The sequence below is a fragment of the Neofelis nebulosa genome, chromosome 4 (assembly GCF_028018385.1).
Source record: "Neofelis nebulosa isolate mNeoNeb1 chromosome 4, mNeoNeb1.pri, whole genome shotgun sequence".
Lineage (NCBI taxonomy): Eukaryota > Metazoa > Chordata > Mammalia > Carnivora > Felidae > Neofelis > Neofelis nebulosa.
Genome location: NC_080785.1, coordinates 139,257,123 through 139,273,568, shown reverse-complemented (window position 1 = coordinate 139,273,568; position 16,446 = coordinate 139,257,123). Strand labels below are relative to the sequence as shown.

Below are 16,446 nucleotides of genomic sequence, written 5' to 3'. Positions count from 1 at the left end.
CCAAAGTATAGAAATGGCCCAAATGTCCATGTATGGATGAATGGATAAAGAAGATGTGGTATATATTTACAATGGAGTATTACTTGACCATCAAAAAGAATGAAATCTTGCCATTTGCAACCACATGGATGGAACTAGAGGTTATTATGCTAAGCAAAATTAGTGAGAGAAAGACAAATATCATATGACTTCACTCGTATGAGGAATTTAAGAAACAAAACAGATGAACATAAGGGAAGGGAAGCAAAAATAATACAAAAACAGGGAGGGGGACAAAACATAAGAAACTCTTAAATATAGAGAACAAAGGGTTGTTGGAGGGGTTGTGGTGGGGGGGGGCAGGGAGATGGGCTACATGGGTAAGGGACATTAAGGAATCCACTCCTGAAATCATTGTTGCACTATATGCTAACTTGGATGTAAATTTAAAAATTAATTAATTAATTTTAAGAAATGGACCCAGAAAGAGTGAAACCATGAACTCTCAGAAAAGGCAAAGCCAATATCCCCCAACAGGGTTATTTTCATAGCTCAGGAAACCCGTAATGCCACAGAAATCAGTCTCAGCCGAAGATGGGCTCTCAGTTGAAGATTCAAACCACAGGAGGGAGTGAATTACTGGGATGGAGTGTTAGATGGTACAACAAAAAGAAGAATTTACACATTAAGAACAAGAAATAGAAAATCATCTGAAAGGGACTTTAAAATGGTTATTTTTAAATTTTTTTTCAATGTTTATTTATTTTTGAGACAGAGAGAGACAGAGCATGAACGGGGGAGGGTCAGAGAGAGAGAGACACAGAATCTGAAACAGGCTCCAGGCTCTGAGCTGTCAGCACAGAGCCTGACGCGGGGCTCGAGCTCACAGACCGCGAGATCATGACCTGAGCTGAAGTTGGCCACTCAACTGACTGAGCCACCCAGGCACCCCTAAAATGATTATTTTTAAAATATTTAAATAGGTAAAGAGAAAATAGAAAGGATAAGGCAAGCACAAAACAGTATTAAAAAAGAACAGATATGGAAAATGGAAAAGAATACAATGAAAATCTTAAAATGAAAATCATAACTTACTACAATTTAAAAAAAGCAATTAACTAAACAACAAAACAAATACACAGGAAAAAAATACCGTATATATTGGAACATAGATCTAAGGAAATGACCCAGAATGTGTAACAGAGAAGTAAGAGAAGTTGAGTCATGGAAAATAGGAAGACAGGGTCTAAACTATGTCTGACAGGAATTCTAAGATAAAATTAAATGAACATGGGAGACCTGATGTTACAAAAGAAAATGGCTGAGAATTTTCCAGAATTGAAAAAAAAGTCATCAATCCTAAGATTTAAGGATCACCCGAGGACCTAAATAGAACAGCTAAAAACAAATTCATATCTAAAAGAATCATTGTAGCAAAACTGCAGAATATTACACAGAAGCAAAATTCTTAAATGCTACTAGAGATTAAAATACATATTCCTACGAAGGAAAAACAATTATATAGACAAAGACTTATAGTCAGCATAATAGCTAATATTTACTCAGTGACTGATGTGGGATGGACATTGTTTTTTGTTTGTTTGTTTGAATTTTATTTGAGAGAGAGAGAGCTCATGTGTGGGGGAGAGGGGTCGAGTGAGAGAGAATCTTGAGAAGGCCCAGGCAGAGCTTAATCCTACAACCCTGAGATCATGACCTGAGCTGAAGTCAAGAGTCAGATGTTCAACTGACTGAGCCACCCAGGCACCCCTGGACATGGTTTTAAGTATCTCTTACTCTCTTACTTAATGTTCACAGCAGTTTGATGGGAAAGATGCTGTTGCTAACCCCATTTCACAAATAGATATGGAATAATGGATAAAAGACAATGGAATGATGTATTCAAAATGGTGAGACATAATTCTATCCAGAGGTCTCCTCATCAGGAATGAAGCTGGGGGGTTGTTTATTTCTTTCCTGATAGATGCATTTAATAATCCATAAACATTTAAAGAGTTGAATAATAATACAGAATATGTGTTAAAAATAGCCACTCCAGACATGTCACATTGTCATAAATTCCTCAGAGTTATGTATGTGGTCATTATGTGTGTGGTGAGCACAGCAGAAACTGGTAGAGCAGATAGTTTTTAACCAAATCTTGGTTTTTCAATGCCAAACCAGACTGAGTTAAAGAAGCTGCAAAATAAAATATGCAGGTTAAACTGGCACAGTGATTCCTTTCCAAATATTTCTACAGCACAAAAGATGGTCTTCTGTATCAGTAAAACAAGAGCCCTTTAAGTATTTCAAACACACAAAAAATCCAGTACGAGGAATTGCTTATTATGATGGAAGAGCTAAAGAACCAAAGAGCGCTATGAAGCAACCTTACGTTTAGCAAAAGCAAGGTGGCTCCCACTCACCTAGGGCTGGAGTGACAAAAGCAGGAGGTGGCTATACCAGAGTTTAGGAGTCAGGGTCACCTGGTGGGCCTGTCTAATGGGAACTGAGATCATCGAAGGGAGCGACATCCTCTAGGAACTGGAGCCACACTGGTATTGCAGCAACTCTCGGCATTGCCACCTGAAACAGAGCCAGGAGCAGTGGGGGATATCCTGGCTTTTATCCTTCCCTAGCTCTCCAGGCTTCCACTAGAGCCTTCCATTAGTGAAACCCATCTAGACAGACGGCAAGAGAGCACAGGAAATGTAGCATCCCGCAATGCACACAACAGGCAGAGGATGCATGGTTCTCCAACTCTTCCGTCTGCCTGAGTTCCCCCACTTCAGTTTGCTAGTCAACGTAGGCCTGAAAGCGGCAGGTACGTTTTGTGTGGCAATGACTGAGCTGACCCCTCTTTCATGCAAAGGCAGTGCTTCTTTCCAGTCAGAGTCCTGTTCTACAAGCTCGAACTTTACTTAAGACCATCTATCTATCGAGCTTTTTTGCAATGCCTACGTCCTCTCAAAGCTACTCTGCCCAGAAGCTAATAGACGAATGTAAAAATAGCTTTAGCGGTCTTTCAGCATGGATTTTCTTATTTGTATTCTAAGTAACTCATTTAGGCAGACCTAGAAAGCTTCTTATTTGCATTTGTTTTGCCCACAGAAAATTCACAGTTTGCCACTGCTTCACGTCATAGAAATAATCAAAATACAAATTGCTTGAACTGTAAAGACAGCAGCTCAGAAAACCTAGGATAAGGAAAAAAAATTAGGGCACGTTTTAAACATAAGTGAAAGGCGTTTTTGCCCTGGCTATCTTCAACTTCTATCTGTAAAGCACAAGCAGAAAAGAATTTTGAGAATTACTTACTTAGTTCACAGAAACTTCATCTTCTCTGAAATCTTATTTTTGACCAAGTGAACCAGAAAAGATGTCAATGTTAAATCTGTTTTCATCTGATGTAGATAACCAGAATCTATATAATTTTTCCTGAATTATAGTTAAGCAATAACTACTAGTCATCTTTATCTACCATCAAAAGAAAAGCATCTGAAAGAAGAATATGCTATTGATCAAATGAAGAGTGTTTGTTAACTTTCATTTTATTATTTTTTTTTTACTTTATTTTTATTTATTTATTTATTTATTTATTTATTTATTTATTTATTTTTTTAATATATGAAATTTACTGTCAAATTGGTTTCCATACAACACCCAGTGCTCATCCCAAAAGGTGCCCTCCTCAATACCCATCACCCACCCTGCCCTCCCTCCCACCCCCCATCAACCCTCAGTTTGTTCTCAGTTTTTAACAGTCTCTTATGCTTTGGCTCTCTCCCACTCTAACCTCTTTTTTTTTTTTTTTTTCCCTTCCCCTCCCCCATGGGTTTCTGTTACGTTTCTCAGGATCCACATAAGAGTGAAACCATATGGTATCTGTCTTTCTCTGTATGGCTTATTTCACTTAGCATCACACTCTCCAGTTCCATCCACGTTGCTACAAAAGGCCATATTTCATTTTTTCTCATTGCCACGTAGTATTCCATTGTGTATATAAACCACAATTTCTTTATCCATTCATCAGTTGATGGACATTTAGGCTCTTTCCATAATTTGGCTATTGTTGAGAGTGCTGCTATAAACATTGGGGTACAAGTGCCCTTATGCATCAGTACTCCTGTATCCCTTGGATAAATTCCTAGCAGTGCTATTGCTGGGTCATAGGGTAGGTCTATTTTTAATTTTCTGAGGAACCTCCACACTGCTTTCCAGAGCGGCTGCACCAATTTGCATTCCCACCAACAGTGTAAGAGGGTTCCCGTCTCTCCACATCCTCTCCAGCATCTATAGTCTCCTGATTTCTTCATTTTGGCCACTCTGACTGGCGTGAGGTGGTATCTGAGTGTGGTTTTGATTTGTATTTCCCTGATGAGGAGCGACGTTGAACATCTTTTCATGTGCCTGTTGGCCATCCGGATGTCTTCTTTAGAGAAGTGTCTATTCATGTTTTCTGCCCATTTCTTCACTGGGTTATTTGTTTTTCGGGTGTGGAGTTTGGTGAGCTCTTTATAGATTTTGGATACTAGCCCTTTGTCCGATGTGTCATTTGCAAATATCTTTTCCCCATTCCGTTGGTTGCCTTTTAGTTTTGTTGGTTGTTTCCTTTGCTGTGCAGAAGCTTTTTATCTTCATAAGGTCCCAGTAATTCACTTTTGCTTTTAATTCCCTTGCCTTTGGGGATGTGCCGAGTAAGAGATTGCTACGGCTGAGGTCAGAGAGGTCTCTTTCTGCTTTCTCCTCTAAGGTTTTGATGGTTTCCTGTCTCACATTCAGGTCCTTTATCCATTTTGAGTTTATTTTTGTGAATGGTGTGAGAAAGTGGTCTAGTTTCAACCTTCTGAATGTTGCTGTCCAGTTCTCCCAGCACCATTTGTTAAAGAGACTGTCTTTTTTCCATTGGATGTTCTTTCCTGCTTTGTCAAAAATGAGTTGGCCATACGTTTGTGGGTCTACTTCTGGGGTTTCTATTCGATTCCATTGGTCTATGTGTCTGTTTTTATGCCAATACCATGCTGTCTTGATGATGACAGCTTTGTAGTAGAGGCTAAAGTCTGGGATTGTGATGCCTCCTGCTTTGGTCTTCTTCTTCAAAATTACTTTGGCTATTCGGGGCCTTTTGTGGTTCCATATGAATTTTAGGATTGCTTGTTCTAGTTTCAAGAAGAATGCTGGTGCAATTTTGATTGGGATTGCATTGAATGTGTAGATAGCTTTGGGTAGTATTGACATTTTGACAATATTTATTCTTCCAATCCATGAGCAGGGAATGTCTTTCCATTTCTTTATATCTTCTTCAATTACCTGCATAAGCTTTCTATAGTTTTCAGCATACAGATCTTTTACATCTTTGGTTAGATTTATTCCTAGGTATTTTATGCTTCTTGGTGCAATTGTGAATGGGATCAGTTTCTTTATTTGTCTTTCTGTTGCTTCATTGTTAGTGTATAAGAATGCAACTGATTTCTGTACATTGATTTTGTATCCTGCAACTTTGCTGAATTCATGTATCAGTTCTAGCAGACTTTTGGTGGAGTCTATCGGATTTTCCATGTATAATATCATGTCATCTGCAAAAAGCGCAAGCTTGACTTCATCTTTGCCAATTTTGATGCTTTTGATTTCCTTTTGTTGTCTGATTGCTGATGCTAGAACTTCCAGCACTATATTAAACAACAGCGGTGAGAGTGGGCATCCCTGTCGTGTTCCTGATCTCAGGGAAAAAGCTCTCAGTTTTTCCCCATTGAGGATGATGTTAGCTGTGGGCTTTTCATAAATGGCTTTTATGATCTTTAAGTATGTTCCTTCTATCCCGACTTTCTCAAGGGTTTTTATTAAGAAAGGGTGCTGGATTTTGTCAAAGGCCTTTTCTGCATCGATTGACAGGATCATATGGTTCTTCTCTTTTTTTTTGTTAATGTGATGTATCACGTTGATCGATTTGCGAATGTTGAACCAGCCCTGCATCCCAGGAATGAATCCCACTTGATCATGGTGAATAATTCTTTTTATATGCTGTTGAATTCGATTTGCTAGTATCTTATTGAGAATTTTTGCATCCATATTCATCAGAGATATTGGCCTGTAGTTCTCTTTTTTTACTGGGTCTCTGTCTGGTTTAGGAATCAAAGTAATACTGGCTTCATAGAATGAGTCTGGAAGTTTTCCTTCCCTTTCTATTTCTTGGAATAGCTTGAGAAGGATAGGTATTATCTCTGCTTTAAACGTCTGGTAGAACTCCCCTGGGAAGCCATCTGGTCCTGGACTCTTATTTGTTGGGAGATTTTTGATAACCGATTCAATTTCTTCACTGGTTATGGGTCTGTTCAAGCTTTCTATTTCCTCCTGATTGAGTTTTGGAAGAGTGTGGGTGTTTAGGAATTTGTCCATTTCTTCAAGGTTGTCCAATTTGTTGGCATATAATTTTTCATAGTATTCCCTGATAATTGTTTGTATCTCTGAGGGATTGGTTGTAATCATTCCATTTTCATTCATGATTTTATCTATTTGGGTCATCTCCCTTTTCTTTTTGAGAAGCCTGGCTAGAGGTTTGTCAATTTTGTTTATTTTTTCAAAAAACCAACTCTTGGTTTCGTTGATCTGCTCTACAGTTTTTTTAGATTCTATATTGTTTATTTCTGCTCTGATCTTTATGATTTCTCTTCTTCTGCTGGGTTTAGGCTGCCTTTGCTGTTCTGCTTCTATTTCCTTTAGGTGTGCTGTTAGATTTTGTATTTGGGATTTTTCTTGTTTCTTGAGATAGGCCTGGATTGCAATGTATTTTCCTCTCAGGACTGCCTTCGCTGCGTCCCAAAGAGTTTGGATTGTTGTATTTTCATTTTCGTTTGTTTCCATATATTTTTTAATTTCTTCTCTAATTGCCTGGTTGACCCACTCATTCGTTAGTAGGGTGTTCTTTAACCTCCATGCTTTTGGAGGTTTTCCAGACTTTTTCCTGTGGTTGATTTCAAGCTTCATAGCATTGTGGTCTGAAAGTATGCATGGTATAATTTCAATTCTTGTAAACTTATGAAGGGCTGTTTTGTGACCCAGTATATGATCTATCTTGGAGAATGTTCCATGTGCACTCGAGAAGAAAGTATATTCTGTTGCTTTGGGATGCAGAGTTCTAAATATATCTGTCAAGTCCATCTGATCCAATGTATCATTCAGGGCCCTTGTTTCTTTATTGACTGTGTGTCTAGATGATCTATCCATTTCTGTAAGTGGGGTGTTAAAGTCCCCTGCAATGACCACATTCTTATCAATAAGGTTGCTTATGTTTATGAGTAACTGTTTTATATATCTGGGGGCTCCGGTATTTGGCGCATAGACATTTATAATTGTTAGCTCTTCCTGATGGATAGACCCTGTAATTATTATATAATGCCCTTCTTCTTCTCTTGTTACAGCCTTTAATTTAAAGTCTAGTTTGTCTGATATAAGTATGGCTACTCCAGCTTTCTTTTGGCTTCCAGTAGCATGATAAATAGTTCTCCATCCCCTCACTCTCAATCTAAAGGTGTCCTCAGATCTCAAATGAGTCTCTTGTAGACAGCAAATAGATGGGTCTTGTTTTTTTATCCATTCTGATACCCTATGTCTTTTGGTTGGCGCATTTAATCCATTTACATTCAGTGTTATTATAGAAAGATACGGGTTTAGAGTCATTGTGATGTCTGTATGTTTTATGCTTGTAGTGATGTCTCTGGTACTTTGTCTCACAGGATCCCCCTTAGGATCTCTTGTAGGGCTGGTTTCGTGGTGACAAATTCCTTCAGTTTTTGTTTGTTTGGGAAGACCTTTATCTCTCCTTCTATTCTAAATGACAGACTTGCTGGATAAAGGATTCTCGGCTGCATATTTTTTCTGTTTAGCACACTGAAGATATCGTGCCAAGCCTTTCTGGCCTGCCAAGTTTCAAAGGAGAGATCAGTCACGAGTCTTATAGGTCTCCCTTTATATGTGAGGGCACGTTTATCCCTTGCTGCTTTCAGAATTTTCTCTTTATCCTTGTATTTTGCCAGTTTCACTATGATATGTCGTGCAGAAGATCGATTCAAGTTACGTCTGAAGGGAGTTCTCTGTGCCTCTTGGATTTCAATGCCTTTTTCCTTCCCCAGTTCAGGGAAGTTCTCAGCTATAATTTCTTCAAGTACCCCTTCAGCACCTTTCCCTCTCTCTTCCTCCTCTGGGATACCAATTATGCGTATATTATTTCTTTTTAGTGTATCACTTAGTTCTCTAATTTTCCCCTCATACTCCTGGATTTTTTTATCTCTCTTTCTCTCAGCTTCCTCTTTCTCCATAACTTTATCTTCTAGTTCACCTATTCTCTCCTCTGCCTCTTCAATCCGAGCCGTGGTGGTTTCCATTTTGTTTTGCATTTCGTTTAAAGCGTTTTTCAGCTCCTCGTGACTGTTCCTTAGTCCCTTGATCTCTGTAGCAAGAGATTCTCTGCTGTCCTGTATACTGTTTTCAAGCCCAGCGATTAATTTTATGACTATTATTCTAAATTCACTTTCTGTTATATTATTTAAATCCTTTTTGATCAGTTCATTAGCTGTTGTTATTTCCTGGAGATTCTTCTGAGGGGAATTCTTCCGTTTGGTCATTTTGGATAGTCCCTGGAGCGGTGAGGACCCGCAGGGCACTTCCCCCGTGCTGTGGTGTATAACTGGAGTTGGTGGGCGGGGCCGCAGTCCGACCTGATGTCTGCCCCCAGCCCACCGCTGGGGCCACAGTCAGACTGGTGAGTGCCTTCTCTTCCCCTCTCCTAGGGGCGGGATTCACTGTGGGGTGGCGTGGCCCGTCTGGGCTACTTGCACACTGCCAGGCTTGTGGTGCTGGGGATCTGGCGTATTAGCTGGGGTGGGTAGGCAAGGTGCACGGGGGCGGGAGGGGCAGGCTTAGCTCGCATCTCCTTAGGTGATCCACTTCAGGAGGGGCCCTGTGGCAGCGGGAGGGAGTCAGATCCGCTGCCGGAGGTTTGGCTCCGCAGAAGCACAGAGTTGGGTGTTTGCGTGGAGCGAGCAAGTTCCCTGGCAGGAACTGGTTCTCTTTGGGATTTTGGCTGGGGGATGGGCGGGGGAGATGGCGCTGGCGAGCGCCTTTGTTCCCCGCCAAGCTGAGCTCTGCCGTCCGTCCGGGGGCTCAGCAGCTCTCCCTCCCTTTGTCCTCCAGCCTTCCCGCTTTCTGAGCAGAGCTGTTAACTTATGACCTCCCAGACGCTAAGTCGCGCTTGCTGTCAGAACACAGTCCGTCCGGCCCCTCCGCTTTTGCCAGCCCGACTCGGGGGCTCTGCTTGGCCGGCGAGCCGCCCCTCCGCCCCAGCTCCCTCCCGCCAGTCCGTGGAGCGCGCACCGCCTCGCCGCCCTTCCTACCCTCTTCCGTGGGCCTCTCGTCTGCGCTTGGCTCCGGAGACTCCGTTCTGCTAATCCTCTGGCGGTTTTCTGGGTTCTTTAGGCAGGTGTAGGTGGAATCTAAGTGATTAGCAGGACGCGCGGTGAGCCCAGCGTCCTCCTACGCCGCCATCTTCCGGAACTCCTCCGTTAACTTTCATTTTAAATATATAATTATCTATAATATTAAATTTTAGCCATAATATTTTTATTCATCTATTAGCCTTCATAGAGATTAATGGTTTAATGAAATATTATAGTATTAACTCTGTTGGGCATTTTTGGTGATAGAAAGTATTTTTGGTGGTAGTGTAGTCAATTGTTAACTACTGTGTCCAGAACTGAGGTAGATTTTAGAAACTGTCCTAATTTTGAAACTGAGATTGTGCCCTGTATAGGGCTCTGTGCTGACAGCATGGAGCCTGCTTGGGATTCTCTCTCTCCCTCTCTCTCTGCAACTTCCTCCACTCATGCTCACTCTCTCTCTCTCTCTCTCAAAATAAATAAATAAACATTTAAAAACAAATAGAACTACCCCACAATCCAGCAATTGCACTATTAGGTATTTACGCAAAGAATACAAAAACACTAATTCAAAGGGATACATTCACCCCAATGCTTATAATGGCATTAGCTACAATAGCCAAACTATGGAAACAGCCCAAATGTCCACTGATTGATGAATGGATAAAGAAGAAATGGTGTATATATGTAATAGAATATTATTCAGGCATAAAAAATAATGAAATCTTGCCACTTACAACAAAGTGATGGTGTCAGACAGTATTATGCTAAGCGAAATAAGTCAGTCAGAGAAAGACAAATACCGTATGATTTCACTCATATGTGAAACTTTAGAAATAAAACAAACGGACATAAGGAGAAAAAATAGAGAGGCAAACCAAGAGGCAAACTCTTAATTATAGAGAGCAATCTGATAGTTACCAGATGGGAGTTGGGAGGGCAGATGAGTTAACTAGGTGATAGAGATGAAGGAGTTCACGCGCTGGGATGAGCACCAGGTGTTGTATGTAAGTGTTAAATCACTATATTGTACACCTGAAACTAATATTACACTGTATGTTAACTGGAATTTAAATAAAAATGGGAAAAAAACAAAAAAAATTAAAGAAAATAAACTGTCCTAACTTTTAAAAACTTTTTGTGCTATCGGGGTGCCTGGGTGGCTCAGTTGGTTTAGCATCCAACTCCTGATCTCGGCTCAGGTCACAATGTCATGATTTGTGAGTTCGAGTCCTGCTGTAAGCACGGAGACTGCTTGGGATTCTCTCTCTCCTTCTCTCTCTGCCTCTCCCCTGCTCTCTCTCTAAATAAAACTTTAAAATAAGAAATTTTTGTGCTATCAATAAGCAATTATTTCGACTCTTGAGCTGTCTATGTGTATACATTTTCTTTTTAACGTTCAGTGCATATATATAGTTAGTATCACTTGACCAGTTATGTAAGAAAGCTTTGTGGAGAGAGTGTGAGTGTATTTGTGTTTGGTATATTTCATAAAGAACATTAGCACCCTCTTCTGGATGACTCTGGAGGCTGTAATGAAAATATTCTGTCAATCTCTTCCCATTTCCTAACAATGAACAGCTTGAATTGTTCATTAAATTTGCTCCCGATTAAAGCACAACCTTTGAGTAATTTAATTACACCATATATTTCTGAAACACTGATAAGTGCTACCATCAAAAAAAAACCACTTCATTGCTAAATGTTACCCACTGGGAATAAGTGTTTGGCTTACGAAAAGGAAAAAAAAAATGCTGTTTCTACATTTCTCAGATTGAGTGTCCCCAGTGACTCCTGAATATACACAGCTATGCAAGGAGGAAGGAGCAGAAGGACAGACAAGGAGAGCAGACTTGAGCATTCTTCTGCCAGCTGTCAGTACTTGAAGAGCAAGTTTATGCCCTCCTATGCTTTAATACCAGCCACTGACATAATGAAATATTCTTTTATTCAACTGGACTTTTAAAAAAAATCAGATACCTTTTCAATCACACTGCCTGGAATTCCCCAGATGCTTCTGTGATAGATATCGTATTGAGACTGGTGATGGAGATGGGATGTACTTGCTTGATTCATTCATTCACTCACTCACTCACTTATTCATTCTACGAATATTTAGTGTGCATCTACTGTGTGGCAAGCACTCTTCTAGGTCCTGGAGATCTGGGGAACAGACTCCAGCTCCCGACTTCATGGAGACTACATTTCTGAGCGAAGGGACATACAATGCAGAAGTACAAACATGGTATGTCACATGATAATAATTTCTATGTAGGAAAATGAGAGTAAGTGGAATAAGAAGTGTTGGTAGGTGGTGGGGGGGGGGGCGTGTTTTATACAAAGTGGTCAGAAAGTACTATTGATAAGGTGACATTTGAGCAGAGACATGAGTTAAGTGCAAGTTTAAACCTTGTGGGTATCAGAGAAAGAGCATTCCAGGAGAAGGAACAGCAAATGTAAGCCCCTCTGAGGTGTGGCCCTGGATTCCTTTTAAATATTGCCAATGCTGTGTAGCAACTCAGCATGTAACACAAGTTATGAGCCTGCTTGAGCTTTGGAATTCGAAAACTTGGGTAAGATGCTACATATTAGCAACTGACAAAGTACTTAAAATCTCTGAGTTTTTGTTTTCTCTGCTATAAAATGGGATTTCTACAATTTCTTTCTTCCCAGGGATATTGTAAAAATTAAGTGAAATATTGCAGACAGATATAGCACTGCTCCCGGTATTGTGCTTAGTTCAGGAAGTGTTAGCTCTCAAACGGGAAAATGCTTCTCAGGGACACTTGAATTTTCTGCAACATTTATGTATTAAATGGATCACAAATGTTAAACTGGAATGTTCTTCTAATAGTAGTCGAAAATCATAATGTAAGCAGAAATACTTCTTTTTCTGGGTTGTCCTGGACAAGCTGCTTTACCTTCGTGAACCTTAGGTTTTGCAAAACGAGGATATTAAATCGGTCACTGCAGTCTAAAGCCTCCAGGTCATATGAGGGCTACTCTCCCTGTTTTAAACCCCCAAATAAAATTACTTTTCATAAGGATAATGAGGGGCTAGACTTTCAGGCTTGCTTTGGGCTGAGTTATGAGGCATGGAATTCAGTGGCTGAGGTCTCTGGCTATGGATTGTGACAATCTGGCCAAAGTGCTATCCCGAAAAGTTGTTCAATTTACATTTACCTGAAGAGCATTGCTTTCCTCAAACTCCTGTGTTCTTGAGATATTTTCAAGGGCTCCATTATCCAGATCTAACTCCAACACCTCCACTACCAATGAGCCTCCTTCCAGGATTAATTGTCTCTCAATCCCTTCTTCCCAAATTCCATTCTTTCTCTTTCTGCCTGTTGAGGGAAAGCCCCTTTCCAAGCTCACTCTGTAAGTCAGCTAAATACGGTGAGATGAAGTGTCTGAAGACTGTGAGGGGTGACTGAAGGAGCAGAAAGCAGAGAAATGATCCCTCCAGAACCATTTCCATGGGGGAAATGAGTCCATAAGATGGGGTGGAGAATCAGGAATCTAGTCTATTCCTCCTAAGGTGTCTTTGTCCAAGTTTGAAAAATTGTCAGAGGGTCAGGTAATGCAGGCTGCCTTACTCATCCTTAGAATTTTTAAACAGGATTAAACAGAACTGGTCAGAGCATTGAAGGAACAGCTAGCTGCCCAGAGGCAAAGTAACATACAGGAGGCCTTGGTGTGGCTAGCTGTTAAGTAGCAAAGTCTATTCGAGAAATTGCCCAGCTCATGTTAAAAATCTCCCTCCTTTTTCCTTGCAGAATTTATCAGAACCCCCAGAACCTGTTAAAGCTGATTCTGGAATTTACTGGATTTTGACTCTGGGCAAGTTGTTCAGCCTTTCCTGAGCCTCCGGCTCTGTTTGTAAAATGGGGGTGATGACAATTAGCCAGGAGAGTTGCCTGGCACATAGTATGGCTTCAGGGCATGGTAGCAATTATCAAGATAAAGGGGCAGCATGGTGGTTCTAAGGAGTTATGCATATTGTAAGGCACTTGCTAGCTGGAAGACAGCATGCTAATTTTGGTAAGATACAAGTAAGTATGAAATAAGAAATATACGAAATAGGCATGAAGAAGATCTGAAGACTGAAAAGTCAGATATTTTGGATGTTACATAATTAAGGTGTGGAAAAACTAATCATGCAGTTGGCAATCAGGCCTCATTTATTCCTCCTGAAGTTCCTACATGGCACCAAATCTACTCTAGTGGAAACTCGGAAGCAGTGACAACACAGGACATGGGAAATGGACACTATGCAATCACCTGCATTGAGACCAAAATCCATTGTACTAATCAGTTACTGGGATCTTTGCATAATTACACATGCTCATGGGACATTTACTGACTTTGTTAGCTCTCAGGGCTGCTAACATGTGACCCTTGGGACAAACACCATCCTGGTAAGAACTAGCTTTTTCTTTCCAGTGTGGAGATATTACAACACAGTCAGAGCATAATTATTAGCTGTGTGTTGGTGACTCAGTTTTTCATTTTCACTTTTCTTTTGTTCTTAACCCTATATAATATTTATTTGCTGTCAAATGAAGTAGAGACTGGGAAATAGTTGCATTAAATTCTATGTAATCCATTTCCCGAAACAAAAATAAACAAATATGTAACTCTTAAAAAGATTCTATTTAAACCACCTTAGGATTATTTAACACAATCTTTTTCATGTCAATAAGCATTTTAGGGAACATAAGGTGCAAAGGGCTAAAACAATGTGAGAATATGTTCAATTTCTTTTGTTTTTGGTTTTTTAATAATTTTTTTAATGTTCATTCATTTTTGAGAGACAGACCATGAGCTGGGGAGGGGCAGAGAGACAGAGGGAGACACAGAATCTGAAGCAGGCTCCAGGCTCTGAGCTGTCAGAACAGAGCCCGACACATGGGTCAAACTCACAAATGGTGAGATCATGACCTGAGCTGAAGTCGGATACTCAACAGACTGAGCCACCCAGGCGCCCCAAACTCTCTTTGAATTAAAGGTGGAAAATCAGAAAATCAGGAAATAATACTTGCAGTTAACAGACTGAAAAAATTTAAATATGTGATAAAATCCTAGTGGCTAAAGCTATGGAAAAGCAGAAATTTTTATTTTATTTTATTCTATTTTACTACTTTACTTTTATTTTATTTTATTTTATTTTATTTTATTCTATTTTTGAGAAGTATGCACTTCTGTACAAGATTGTGGTGGTATAACCTTTCCGGAGGGGAAATGTTGTCCTATCGATCAGTATTTAAATGATACTTTCCCTTGCACTTTCTCCTGGGAATTCCAAAGCTAGGACTTTTATTGTCAATATTCTTCCATAAATTTTCAAGCTAATGGACAAAGCTGGTTAATGTGGCTTATAACAACAGCAACAGCAATCAATGGAACAACAGAAATTACTACCTATATTTCACAAATAGGACATATATACATGTGATGAGATAACATTTTGTAATATTACCTATTTTGGGGTAAGACTGATTATCTTTTTCACCTGGTGTAATGGGTCCCTTGAAGCAAGGGACAAATGGCACAGCAGAATGCAAATGTTCTACGTAGAGAACATTTGGCTTTTGAGTTTCAAATGCCTAGACCCTGATATTTAGAAGCTTGTGCAGTAAACAAGAGAAACCTATTTATCTGCTAGTTGAGCTAAAGAGAAATAAAGATAATTGAACGTCCTATTTATCTGCTAGTTGAGCTAAAGAGAAATAAAGATAATTGAACGTCTTCCTTACCTTAGTTATTGGAATGAGACAGTCTCTCACTTCACATACCATGGAGTAATACGTATGGAAAATAATGAGGCAAGCAAATATGCTCCAATGTGAGATCTGCAAGATAAATTTTACATTAAAAGAGGGAAAAAACAATTTGAAAGTATGCATTCATTTGCATAAAAATGTTGTATGTGCTAAATGTTTCAAGGATATGAAAGAAATGAGTAACTGATTTCCTCTAGACACTGAGACTTTTCATTTTATACCATTTTCTAAAGATTTCTTTTAAACCAGGAGTATATATTACTGTTATAAAACATATTTACAATGCATAATAAAATATCCTTTCATCTTTATACCATGTTTTGTGATCCATTACATTGAATTAGAATTCCATTTATGTAGCATTTATTTCAATAATTTCAGAATAAAGGATGAAAATATGGGTCTTAAATATCTTTTGAGTGTGGCATAAAGCTGTCAAAGAGAACTCATTTGGTTTTCTTTTTTCAGTGACAAAGGGTGTTGCAATGTGCCTTTAAGGAAAACAACTCTTTCTCCATCGTTTCTGTAAAAGTCAACACGCAATTTTTCTCACCACAAAACTACAAAAAGTTTTTCTTAAAATGTTGATAATCAGAACAAGGACATATGATTTGAAGAACAGGGCAAAGTCATACATTTTCATATGCCCTAGCCTATGGTCATACATGTAGGTAATAGACACTGAACATATCACCAGAACTTAAATATGCAGAAAAGAATGGCTACCTTCAAAGTCATCCTGCAGTTATTCTAAGCCATGAAAACTATTTTGTAAGCCATTGTTTTGAATTGCTGTTAGAACAGATAGCATATTATTTTGATTGTTGTAACAGGTGCCAAGTAATCACCATTTGAGGGTAGATTTAAATTTTAATAGCAGCTAAAGGCCATTTAGAGTCAAGAATGGTAAGACAGTTGTTCAATAGAGATAATAAATTTACAATTAAAAAACAAGTGGGGTACTATAAAATAACATGATTGTTCCACAAACTCTGAAGGAAAGAATGTCTATTGCCCCAAATAAACTCTTTTTTAAATGTTTATTTATTTATTTTGAGAGAGTGCACTCAAGTGCACACATGAGTTGGGGCGGGGCAGAGAGAGAGAGAGAGAGAGAGAGAGAGAGAGAGAGAGAGAGAGAGAGTGAGTCAGTCCAAAGCAGGCTCCACACTGTCACTGGGGCTCAAGCTCACAAACCATGAGTTTCATGACCTGAGCTGAAATCGAAAGTCGGACTCAACCAACTGAGCCAC

The 16,446-nt window shown here is 39.5% G+C and overlaps 1 long non-coding RNA gene across 2 annotated transcripts in view; it reads right to left on the bottom strand.

The window, feature by feature from the left end:
* The window catches only part of LOC131509960 (uncharacterized), a 189,666-nt gene that overhangs the window by 155,630 nt on the left and 17,590 nt on the right, over window positions 1-16,446 (bottom strand). For both annotated transcript variants that reach the window (XR_009260829.1, XR_009260828.1), the window contains exon 3: window positions 15,167-15,262. This is a non-coding gene — a long non-coding RNA (uncharacterized LOC131509960). The remainder of the gene's footprint in view (window positions 1-15,166; window positions 15,263-16,446) is intronic.